This window comes from Coenobita brevimanus, chromosome 82 (genome assembly GCF_032717465.1).
Source record: "Coenobita brevimanus isolate Jiangsu-jjx chromosome 82, ASM3271746v2, whole genome shotgun sequence".
In the NCBI taxonomy this organism is placed as follows: domain Eukaryota; kingdom Metazoa; phylum Arthropoda; class Malacostraca; order Decapoda; family Coenobitidae; genus Coenobita; species Coenobita brevimanus.
The window spans coordinates 4,867,311-4,877,500 of record NC_137035.1 but is presented as its reverse complement, the minus strand read 5'-3'; the positions used below and the strand labels follow the sequence as shown (position 1 = coordinate 4,877,500).

Sequence of the window (10,190 nt, the reverse complement as noted above, 5' to 3'; positions counted from 1 at the left end):
AAAAAATATGAAAAGCATAATATTTGCGTATTTGTGTTTTAATGTGAAAATGATTTAAGTAATACAAAAGACCAAATAAATCGCTTAGGAAGAGGTGTTAGGGGAAGACCTGAGACCTGGAAACTACCTCTAATTACCACCCTTCTCACCTGTCTTCCGGAAGACGTAAGGTGAAGGAGGAGAATGTTGCTTAATATTATACCTGTGTACCTAAGCTGATTAAGAGTAAAGGTAGGTAGGTAGATAGATAGATAGATAGACGGATAGATAGATAGATACGTAGACAGATAGATAGGTATAGATAGAGGTAGGTAGGTAGGTAGATAGATAGATACCTAGGTAGATAGACAGATATATACATAGACAGATAGGTAGGTATAGATGGATAGACTTATGTAGATAGGTAGATATAGATAGATATAACTCAAAACAGATAGATAGATAGATAGATAGACAGATAGATAGATAGATACGGATACGTAGGTGAATAAACAGACATAGCAAGATTTTACATAATGTCTGTCCCAAAAGCAAAATATCTCCATACGTAAAAATAGAGAGAGAGAGAGAATACATGGTAAGCTAAAATTTCTCAGCCAAAGAGTTCGGGATAATTATGCGTGTAATACGAAACGAGGAAAAAAAATGCGTAAGTGAAAAAAAAGTTCTTAAGAAGTTAATGAAGAGGTCGGAGAGGATTCCCAAAAAGTGAGGGAGAGAGAGAGGAATGAGGAAGTAAATTGGTGTAATCTCTCTCTCTCTCTCTCTCTCTCTCTCTCTCTCTCTCTCTCTCTCTCTCTCTCTCACCAAAACATAATTTGCATCCAATTATCCAGCTTCGTTAGAATTGCCAACTAATTCACCATTTATTTCCCTCTCGTCTTCCTTTATTCCTCCTTCCTTCCTTCTTTCTCTATGCCTTCATCCATTTTCCTTTATTCCTTCTTTCTTCCTTCTTTCTTCCTTCTTCCTTTCTTCCTTCTTTCTTCCTTCTTCCTTTAATTTTCCTTTATTCCTCCTTCCTTTCTTCCTTCTTTATGCCTCCATCCTTTTTTCTTTATTACTTCCTCCTTCTTCCCTTATTCCTCCTTCCTTCTTCCTTTATTCCTCCTTCCTTCTTCCTTTATTCCTCCTTCCTTCCTTCTTCCTTTACTCCTCCTTCCTTTTTCCTTTATTTCCCCTTCCTTCCTTCTTCCTTTACGCCTCCTCCCTTTTTCCTTTATTCCCTTTCTTTCATTTTTTCTTCATTCCTCCTTCCTTCTTCCCCTATTTCTTCTTTATTCATTTTCTGTACATCTGAATTTCTTGCCTATTTTTTTTATTATTACACTTTATTTATGGAGGTTTGGAGGGTGAAGTGCTTGAAAGGGTACAGCAGGGAAGAAAGGTTGCTGGTTCTTTGAAAGCAGTGATAAGAAACAGGGAAGTGAGCATGGAAGTGAAAAAGTTACTACATGACAGTATTGTGATACCAACTCTAACGTACGGAAGTGAAGCGTGGACGTTGTTGGAAGGACACAAGTCAAGAGTGAGAGCCGTGGAAATGAGTTATTTAAGAGGAGCCTGTGGAGTCACATGGAGAGACAGGCTGACGAATGAGGATATAAAGGAGCGTTGTGGTGTTCATGTGGATGTGATAGGAAGCGTTATGAGGAACACACTGAGGTGGTTTGGCCATGTGGAGAGGATGGAGGGTGAAAGACTGACGAAGAGAGTGTATGTGAGTGAGGTGGAGGGGGAAAGAGGGAGGGGGAGGCCGAGGATGAGATGGAGAGATGGGGTGGAGAGGTATATGAGAGAGGGGGGTGTGAGTTGGGAGCAGGGGAGTGAAATGGCGGGGGACAGGGCGACTTGGAGGCGATTTGTTTGTGGCCACCCCAAACGGGATTGAGGCGTCTGGCAATAGATAGATAGATAGATAGATTTTATCTCCGTCTTTATTCATGTTTTAATAAAGTTGATTTTGCTTTATTACCTTCCTGTGTTATTGTACTTGACATTATCTTTCTTTATCTCCTTTCTTGCTATCTTTCTAATATCGACGAGTTTCACTTTTCCAGTTATCGTCTCTCTCTCTCTCTCTCTCTCTCTCTCTCTCTCTCTCTCTCTCTCTCTCTCTCTCTCTCTCTCTTTTATTTCCGGAAGAAGTGACCACAAATCAATTACCTCCACGTCACCTTGTCTCCCCCCCCTCCCCCATCAGACTACCCAATCTCCAACTTACATCCCCCAAAAAACTCACCACCCCTTCCCCCCTCCCTCTCTCCTCCCCTTCCTTCTCACTCACATACACTTCTAGTCAGCCTCCACTTCACTCCTTCTCCTCTATCCCTCTCCCTTCCCCCTCACTCACTCACACTCTCCTAGTCAGTCTCTATAAGTCAAAATAAAGATGGATCGCTAAGGAAAATGTGTTACGGAATTTTCCCAGGTGGCTCTAATATAGGTGAGGAAAATGGAAATATATGAGAATTGAATTTTATGTTGACAAAAAGAGGAAAAAAATGCCATTACTTTATATACACTGTCTCTCCATAAAAGCCTGAGAGAGAGAAAGAGAGAGAGAAAGAGAGTGAGTGAGAGAGAGAGAGAGAAAGAGAGAGAGAGAGAGAGAGAAGGGGGGGACAGACAGACAAACAGACAGAAAGATTAATTATCACATTGAAGAAAATAGACAGACAGAGACAGAGAGAGTAATTATTATACGGAAGAAAATGAGAGAGAGAGACAGACAGACAGACAGAGAGAGGAGGTTATGCGTATATTCTGGGGTATGCTTATATTTGGCTTATGCGTATATTGTGTATGTACTGAACACAAATGAGGTGTATTGGCGAGAGGCTTCGTGTGTATAGATTATTAACACCAATACGATTATCATACCAAGCAGCGGGGTAAAAACACGAGAATACACACACACATACGTACACTGAGATCATACATACTTACATACATAGATACATTCATACATACATACATACATAGATAAACATGAGCGTGGACGTACATACCACACTATACCATCTCTCTCTCTCTCTCTCTCTCTCTCTCTCTCTCTCTCTCTCTCTCTCTCTCTCTCTCTCACACACACACACACACACACACACACACACACACAAAATGACTCACAAACGCACACACTTCAAGATATACAGAACAGCAAATCACCCAGTACATCGCCAAATAACACCTGTATCCGTATATGTATCCCAACGCCAAATGACGCAGAATAACGCCAAATAACGCGAATCCCACGCTCACTCTATTAAGGTATGAGTGAGTGTATATGATCCGGTGTCAGAGGCGTGTCAAAAGGGGTGATAAATGAGGATAGAGCCTGATTTTAAAACCGATTCAGGGACTATGTCGATCCAAATGCATTTTTTTGATGACCCTGTATGTATGAACTGAAGGGCACTGGAATGATGGAGGAAGGGAAATTTTCAGGTATTCTTTCTGTACTATATCCTTATTTTATCTTTCTCTCCTTACTGTCCTCTCCTCTTTTGTCCTACCTCTCTTCCTGATATTTCCGTGTTTCCTCCTGCCTTTATTCTCTCTCTGCTATCAGGTTACACGTTTAGTTTCCTGACCTGGACAGTTCAAGGACTTCTCAATGACCCTGACCTTTACCCCCTTACACCACACTCACGCCAAGACCACCTCAGCGCCAGTCTTAGTGCCATATACTCCTATTATGGCTTGGTACTAGATCTTCATTATTCTTTCCTTCCATCTTTTCTTCCTTCCTTCCTTCCTTCCTTCCCTCCCTCCCTCCCTCCTTCCCTCCTTCCATCCATCCATCTATTCATCCATCCATCCATCCCTTCCTTCCTTCCTTTCTTCCCTCTGTCCTTCCTTCCTTCCTTCCTTCCTTCCTTCCTTGCACTACCAAGATATTTTGCGGAATATGGTTAGCTTCAGGGGGTTCTTGAAAGCTGTATGTAACCTTTGCAATGCAGCAAGAAGAAAGACTAACAGCAACAACAACACATCAGCAACAACAACAACATCAGCAACAACAACAACATCAGCAACAACAACAACATCACCACCAACCACAACACCACCACAGCAACAACAAGGAAACCACAACACCATCTCCACCACCAACACCAACACCACAAAAACAACATCAACACCACAACAACAACACCTACACCCCCACCCCCACCGCAAACACCATCACCACCACCACCAACCACAACACCACCACAACAACAACAGCAACAACACTAATACCATCATCACCACCACCACAAAAACACTACCACCACCACCACCACCACCACCACCACCACCACCAACCACAACACCAACACCACCAACAGCAACAACATACAACCTCGCGAGTCACGGAAGAGAGATTCACTAAAGGCGAGACCATTGGCTGGATTGGGTGTATTAGGAGGGCTAGGACGAGAGCGAGGACGGGTGTTACATTAAAGTGCTGTAATTTGCCGACAATGGCTGCGATAATGATGGCGTTGTGGACTGCTTGTTGCGTTTATCAGCGTGGAACAGAGTGAGAGATAACGGGGTGATGGGGAGAGATAGTGGAGAGATAAAGAGATGACAGAGAGAGAGAGAGAGAGAGAGAGAGAGAGGGTTGATAGGGAGAGATAGAGGGATAGGCAGAGGGGTGATAAGGAGAGATGACGAGGGGAGGGAGGGAGAGAGAGTGAAGAGATAAAGAGGGATAGACAGAGGGGTGATAGAGGGATAGACAGAGGGGTGATAAGGAGAGATAACTGGGGAGAGATTGTGGAGAGAAAAGAGATGATAGATAGAGTGACTGACAGAGGGGTGATAGGGGGAGAGAGAGAGAGAGAGAGAGAGAGAGAGAGATGGACAACGAGGTGGAAGGTAAAGATAATGGAGAGATAAAGAGATGATAATGGAGAGATAACGGGGTGATAGGAAGAGATGGAGAGATGACGAGGATGATAGGAAGAGATAATGGAGAAATAACGAGATGGTATGGAGAGACAGACAGACAGACAGAGACAGAGAGATTGGAGAGATAAAAGGATGATATGGAGAGACGTTAGAGTTATAGGCTCGTATTCTCGTAGGGTAAGGAGGCTCCCTAGCACCTCTTCCTTAGCGATTTATTTTCCTAACTACCCTCGAACAAGCTCTTTTTCGTTCCTTATATCTTTTTCTAATATCGACATAGATTGCACGAATAACACACAGGAAGTAACGGAAGAAGTTACACTGGAAAGTAAAGGAGCAGAATCAGGAATAAACCGGTAAGGAAGAGGTGTTAGTAAGCTTCCTAACGCACTACCATTCATCATCTAATCTTGGTTCGCATGTCCGCAAGACCTCTGGCAGCAAAACATCACATCGTTCGCAAATCTGGCATCATAATTCCGTGACCTGGGCCGTAAATGACCGCACGTGACCTTGAGATATTCCTTTGATTGCAGTGATGAAAATGAGGTGATTGTGGATAGCATCAGTGAGGGTGTTATTAGGTGAGAGTGAGGACTGACGAAGAGGGGTGTTGAAACTGGATTTGCTCTCTCTCTCTCTCTCTCTCTCTCTCTCTCTCTCTCTCTCTCTCTCTCTCTCTCTCTCTCTCTCTCTCTCTCTCTCAGCCCAACACCCCTTATCTAATATATCATTCCCTTATCACCTTCATATCAGAATTTCAACTTGCTTTCAACACTCGTATCAGGTGAGGAAACACAGCTTTAAGTCCTCCTCTCTTATCTTCGTTATCTCAAGGCCCCAGCTCGCTTTAATCACCCACTAAGACGCATCTCTCAAGCACAGGTCTAAGGTGAGCTGGAGCTTCTTCGTGAGATTGCGATAAGAAGGCCAAAAGCAAGGTGCGTGTCTCTCAAAAGCAGCGGCCTCTTCATTAAGTTAAGAACCTCGTCTCATCCCCGACCGATTGGCGATTAGTCTTCGGGGATGTGTGATCAAAGGTGTGGGGAGATGGGGAAGGGTGGGGAAGGACGAGGAGGTGTTGAGGGACTGGGGAGGTGTGGAAGTGCGAGGAGTTTTGGGGGAGGGGTAGGGGTGTGTGGAGGTGAAGGGGACTGGAGATGGTTTGGGAGCGTGGGGAGTTGTGGGATAAGTGTGAGGTGTAAGGGGAGTGTTGGGAGGTTTGGGGTATGCGTAAGGGAGTGTGATGAGAGTGTGGGAAGGTGTGGGGGAGTGTGGGGAGGTGTACGGGAAGTGTGGGGAGGTATAGGGGCAGTTTGTGGAAGTGTAATGTGTGGGTAGGCTTGGGGATGGTTAGGGAAGGTGTAGGGGAATTGGGGAGGTTCAGGGGGACTGGGAAGGATGTAGGAGTGTGGGAGTAGGTGTGCGGGGTGGGGGGAAGGATGTAGGAGTGTGGGAGTAGGTGTGCGGGGTGGGGGGAAGGATGGTAGGCTGACAACATATCCTACATTTCACAGACTTTCCCTCGGAGCGTCTAACCGAGCTGCTTCTCTCTCTCTCTCTCCCCCTTAGCGAAATATCTCGTTCAATCTCCATTCTTCTCCCTTGCCCCTCCTAAATATACCCTCCCTGCTAGCGAGGGAGGCGCAGAAGGTAAAAATTATGAGGTCGGAAGGCGCCTTAATACTGCTTGCTGCGAGGGGATCAAGAGAGGTGGAGAGGCTTGGCTAAGAGCGGGGTGGCGATGCGTCGGCTCGTAAACCCTAAGGACATTGCTACCCACGTTTCACTATCTCCTGCGCCCGTGCACCTTCATGCCTTGAGCCCCTCGTTGCGAAAAATTAAGTTTAACCTCGCCCTTTTTTTTAATCATAGTATTACATATCCTCTCCATTCTCCTATTTTTTCACTATCTCTTCCACCTTTTTCCTTTGTTTTTCTGTTTAATTATGCGTTTTTTTCTAATAGAAGGGAATGGTTTTTACTGCTTTATTTTTCCATTCTTTGCAAACGCCACATTTCGGAACATATTGGTAGAGTTTAGCCTCTGTCGAAACAGTGAAATACTCTTAATTTGACTTCCACATTTCTCTACTGTTTTCATCACAGATTTTTCTTGGTTACCTCATCTTCCCTCCCTTTTTCTCCTTTCCTCTTCTCTCACATTTTCTTTCAGATTTCCTCAGACTCTCTTTGTTGATTTCTTCTTTTCTCTCCCACTCACTTTCAACATACCTCAGCATCTCCATCAAATTTTATTTCTCTGCTCTCTCTCACATTTTCTTTTAAGTTATTTCAGAGTGTCATTTTTTTCTCCTCCACTTTATTAACATTTACCTCAGCTTCTCCGTCTGTTCTTTCTCTTATCTTCTCTTACACTTTCGCTTTTCTTCTCTTTTCACCTATCTCCTTTGGTTCCCTATTCATTTATAATATCCCCAAAGTTTTTCCTTCTTATATTCTTTCCACTTTCATTTCTTTCATTCGTCTCCTCCTCCTCCTCCTCCTCCTCCTCCTCCTCCTTCTCCACCTCCTTGTACGTTCATGCCCCTTTAGTCTACAAGACACCCCGTAAACAATGTACCCGTACATAGTGTTGCGTCACGATATTATACATTTTCAATTTATTCGGTGCAAACAAAGCAATATAAGCACAGATTAGGATCTGCACAGATAACCCTGAGTTAACGGTCACTACTCTTACTTTCGACCTGTGATGGGCTGTGGATCACTGAGGGTCCATGTTAGTCAAGTGACCACCATCGGGATTTTTTTAATGTACCAGGGGTCACTGCTTCAGGATGAAACTTGTGTACTTGTCCCATATGGGAGAGTTCCCTGTCTCAGTGGAGTGAACGGAGCTATTGCCTGATTGACTGCTGCCTACCTTAAAAGCGCCAGGCAAGGCTACCGCACCACTCCTAAACATCCACACTGTGCAGTCCCCTCGTGTCTACAGGACACCCCGTAAACTTAACATAGCGTCACGTCACGTCATTATACGTTTTTAGATTTACCCAAAGCAAATGAGGTAATATACAGTAAGCACAGATTAGGATCTGCACAGATAACCCTGAGTTAACGGTCACTACTTTTACTTTCGACCTGTGATGGGATGTGGATCACTGAGGGTCCCTGTTAGTCAAGTGACCACCATCGGGATTTTTTTAATGTACCAGGGGTCACTGCTTCAGGATGAAACTTGTGTACTGTCCCATATGGGAGAGTTCCTTGTCTCAGTGGAGTGAACGGAGCTATTGCCTGATTGACTGCTGCCTACCTTAAAAGCGCCAGGGAAGGTTGCCGCACCACCCCTAAACATCCACTCTGTGCATTGCACATCCACACTGTGCACTGTGCAGTCCCCTTTTATCTAAGACACCCGTCCTATATACTTTTCAATCTCCCCAGTGCAAAGAAGGCAATATAAGCACAGATTAAGATCTGCACAGATAACCCTGAGTTAACGGTCACTACTCTTACTATCGACTTGTGATGGGCTGTGGATAACTGAGGGTCCCTGTTAGTCAAGTGACCACCATCGGGATTTTTTTAATGTACCAGGGGTCACTGCTTCAGGATGAAACTTGTGTACTTGTCCCACATGGGAGAGTTCCTTGTCTCAGTGGAGCAAACGGAGCTATTGCCTGATTGACTGCTGCCTACCTTAAAAGCGCCAGGCAAGGCTGCCGCACCACCCCTAAACATCCACACTGTGCAGTGTGTAGCTTCCACGTTATGTCCACAGACTTCCCATTAACTCAATGTAACCGGTTTATAATGTCATGCCGTAACTATTATTTTATTTGTTTGCTTTCTCTTTCAGGTTACTCTATCGGGTAGCTTATAGATAAAGTATTATAGAATGTGACTTTTCCTTTCCAGTGTTTCCTATAAAATTTCCATGTCAGTTTTTCCATGCTGCATGGTGGTTTTTCTCACTTTTTCCTGGAGGGTTTGGTGGTGGGGGAAGCCTTCTTGCTTTACTATCCTTATCCTTCAACATGTAGAGTTAGATCTTGTAGTCATAGTTTTCTCTAACAAGCAGCCTCGAAAGGACCATAAGGTCTGTTGCTGTTTGCTTTCCTGTGTAATCCTGTGTAATCCTCCTCCTCCTCCTCCTCCTCCTTCTCCACCTCCTCCTCCTCCTCCTCCTCCTTCTCCACCTCCTCCTCCTCCTCCTCCTCCTCCTCCTCCTCCTCCTCCTCCAAGCCGTTCATAATTCCTTTCATGACCTTTCTTCACACGTTCCTCATCACATTTTCTCTCTCTCTCTCTCTCTCTCTCTCTCTCTCTCTCTCTCTCTCTCTATCTATCTATCTATCTATCTATCTATCTATCTATCTGTTCAGGACGTTTCAGAATGGCAGTCTATCAACTCTCCTCCTTCTCCTCCCCCTCCTCCTCCTCCTCCTTCTCCTCCTCCTCCTCCTCCTCCTCCTCCTCCTCCTCCTCCTCCTCCCGTTATCACCTCGTCTTTCTCCTCTCCCCTCCATTATTCTGTTTTATCTCCTTCCTTCTCTCTCCCTCCATCTTTTCTCTCCATCACAGTATTTTTTTCCTCTTCTAACTTTTACCTCTTTCTACTTTATCTTATGCTCCACTTCTCTCTCTCTCTCTCTCTCTCTCTCTCTCTCTCTCTCTCTCTCTCTCTCTCTCTCTCTCTCAATCCCTTTACCTCTGACTTTAATCTTCCTTTGTGTCTTATCCTTTTCTCTCTATCACGCCTCCTCCCCCTCCTCCTCCTCCCCTTCCTCCTCCTCCTCCTCCTCCTCCTGCTCCTCTCCCTCTTCCAATCTCCTCTTTCTTTACCAATCTTTCATTTTCCTTTATTCCTTGTCTTATGTTTTCCTATTTTCTCTTTCTCCCTCTACCCCTTCCTCCTCCTTTCCTCCCTCCATCCCCTCTTCGTCCTCCTCTCCTCTCTATCTCCCCTCTTCCTCTTCCTCCCTTTCTCCCCCTCCTTCTCCCTTCCCCTTTACAACCCAGACTAATTTTTCTTTTGTTATTGTCTTTGGTTTCTTCTTCTTTTCCCCTTTCACCTCAGTTCTCTTCTCCACATCCTCATCCTCATCCATTCCTCTCCTTCCCTCTCTGCATCCCTCTACATCCCTAACTTTCGTTTCTTTTATTTTTCTTTGTTTTACTTCTTGTTTCTTATTCATTTTCTCTTTCATCACTTTTTCCTGCTTCCTCCTCTTCCTCCCATTTTTCCTTCTTCCTCTTTCCCACCCTCTCTCTCTCTCTCTCTCTCTCTCTCTCTCTCTCTCTCTCTCTCTCTCTCTCTCTCT

General features: G+C 44.6%; 1 protein-coding gene across 1 annotated transcript in view; it reads right to left on the bottom strand.

The window, feature by feature from the left end:
• The window catches only part of LOC145409647 (uncharacterized), a 207,038-nt gene that overhangs the window by 20,679 nt on the left and 176,169 nt on the right, over positions 1–10,190 (bottom strand). The gene's annotated exons all lie outside the window — the stretch shown is intronic.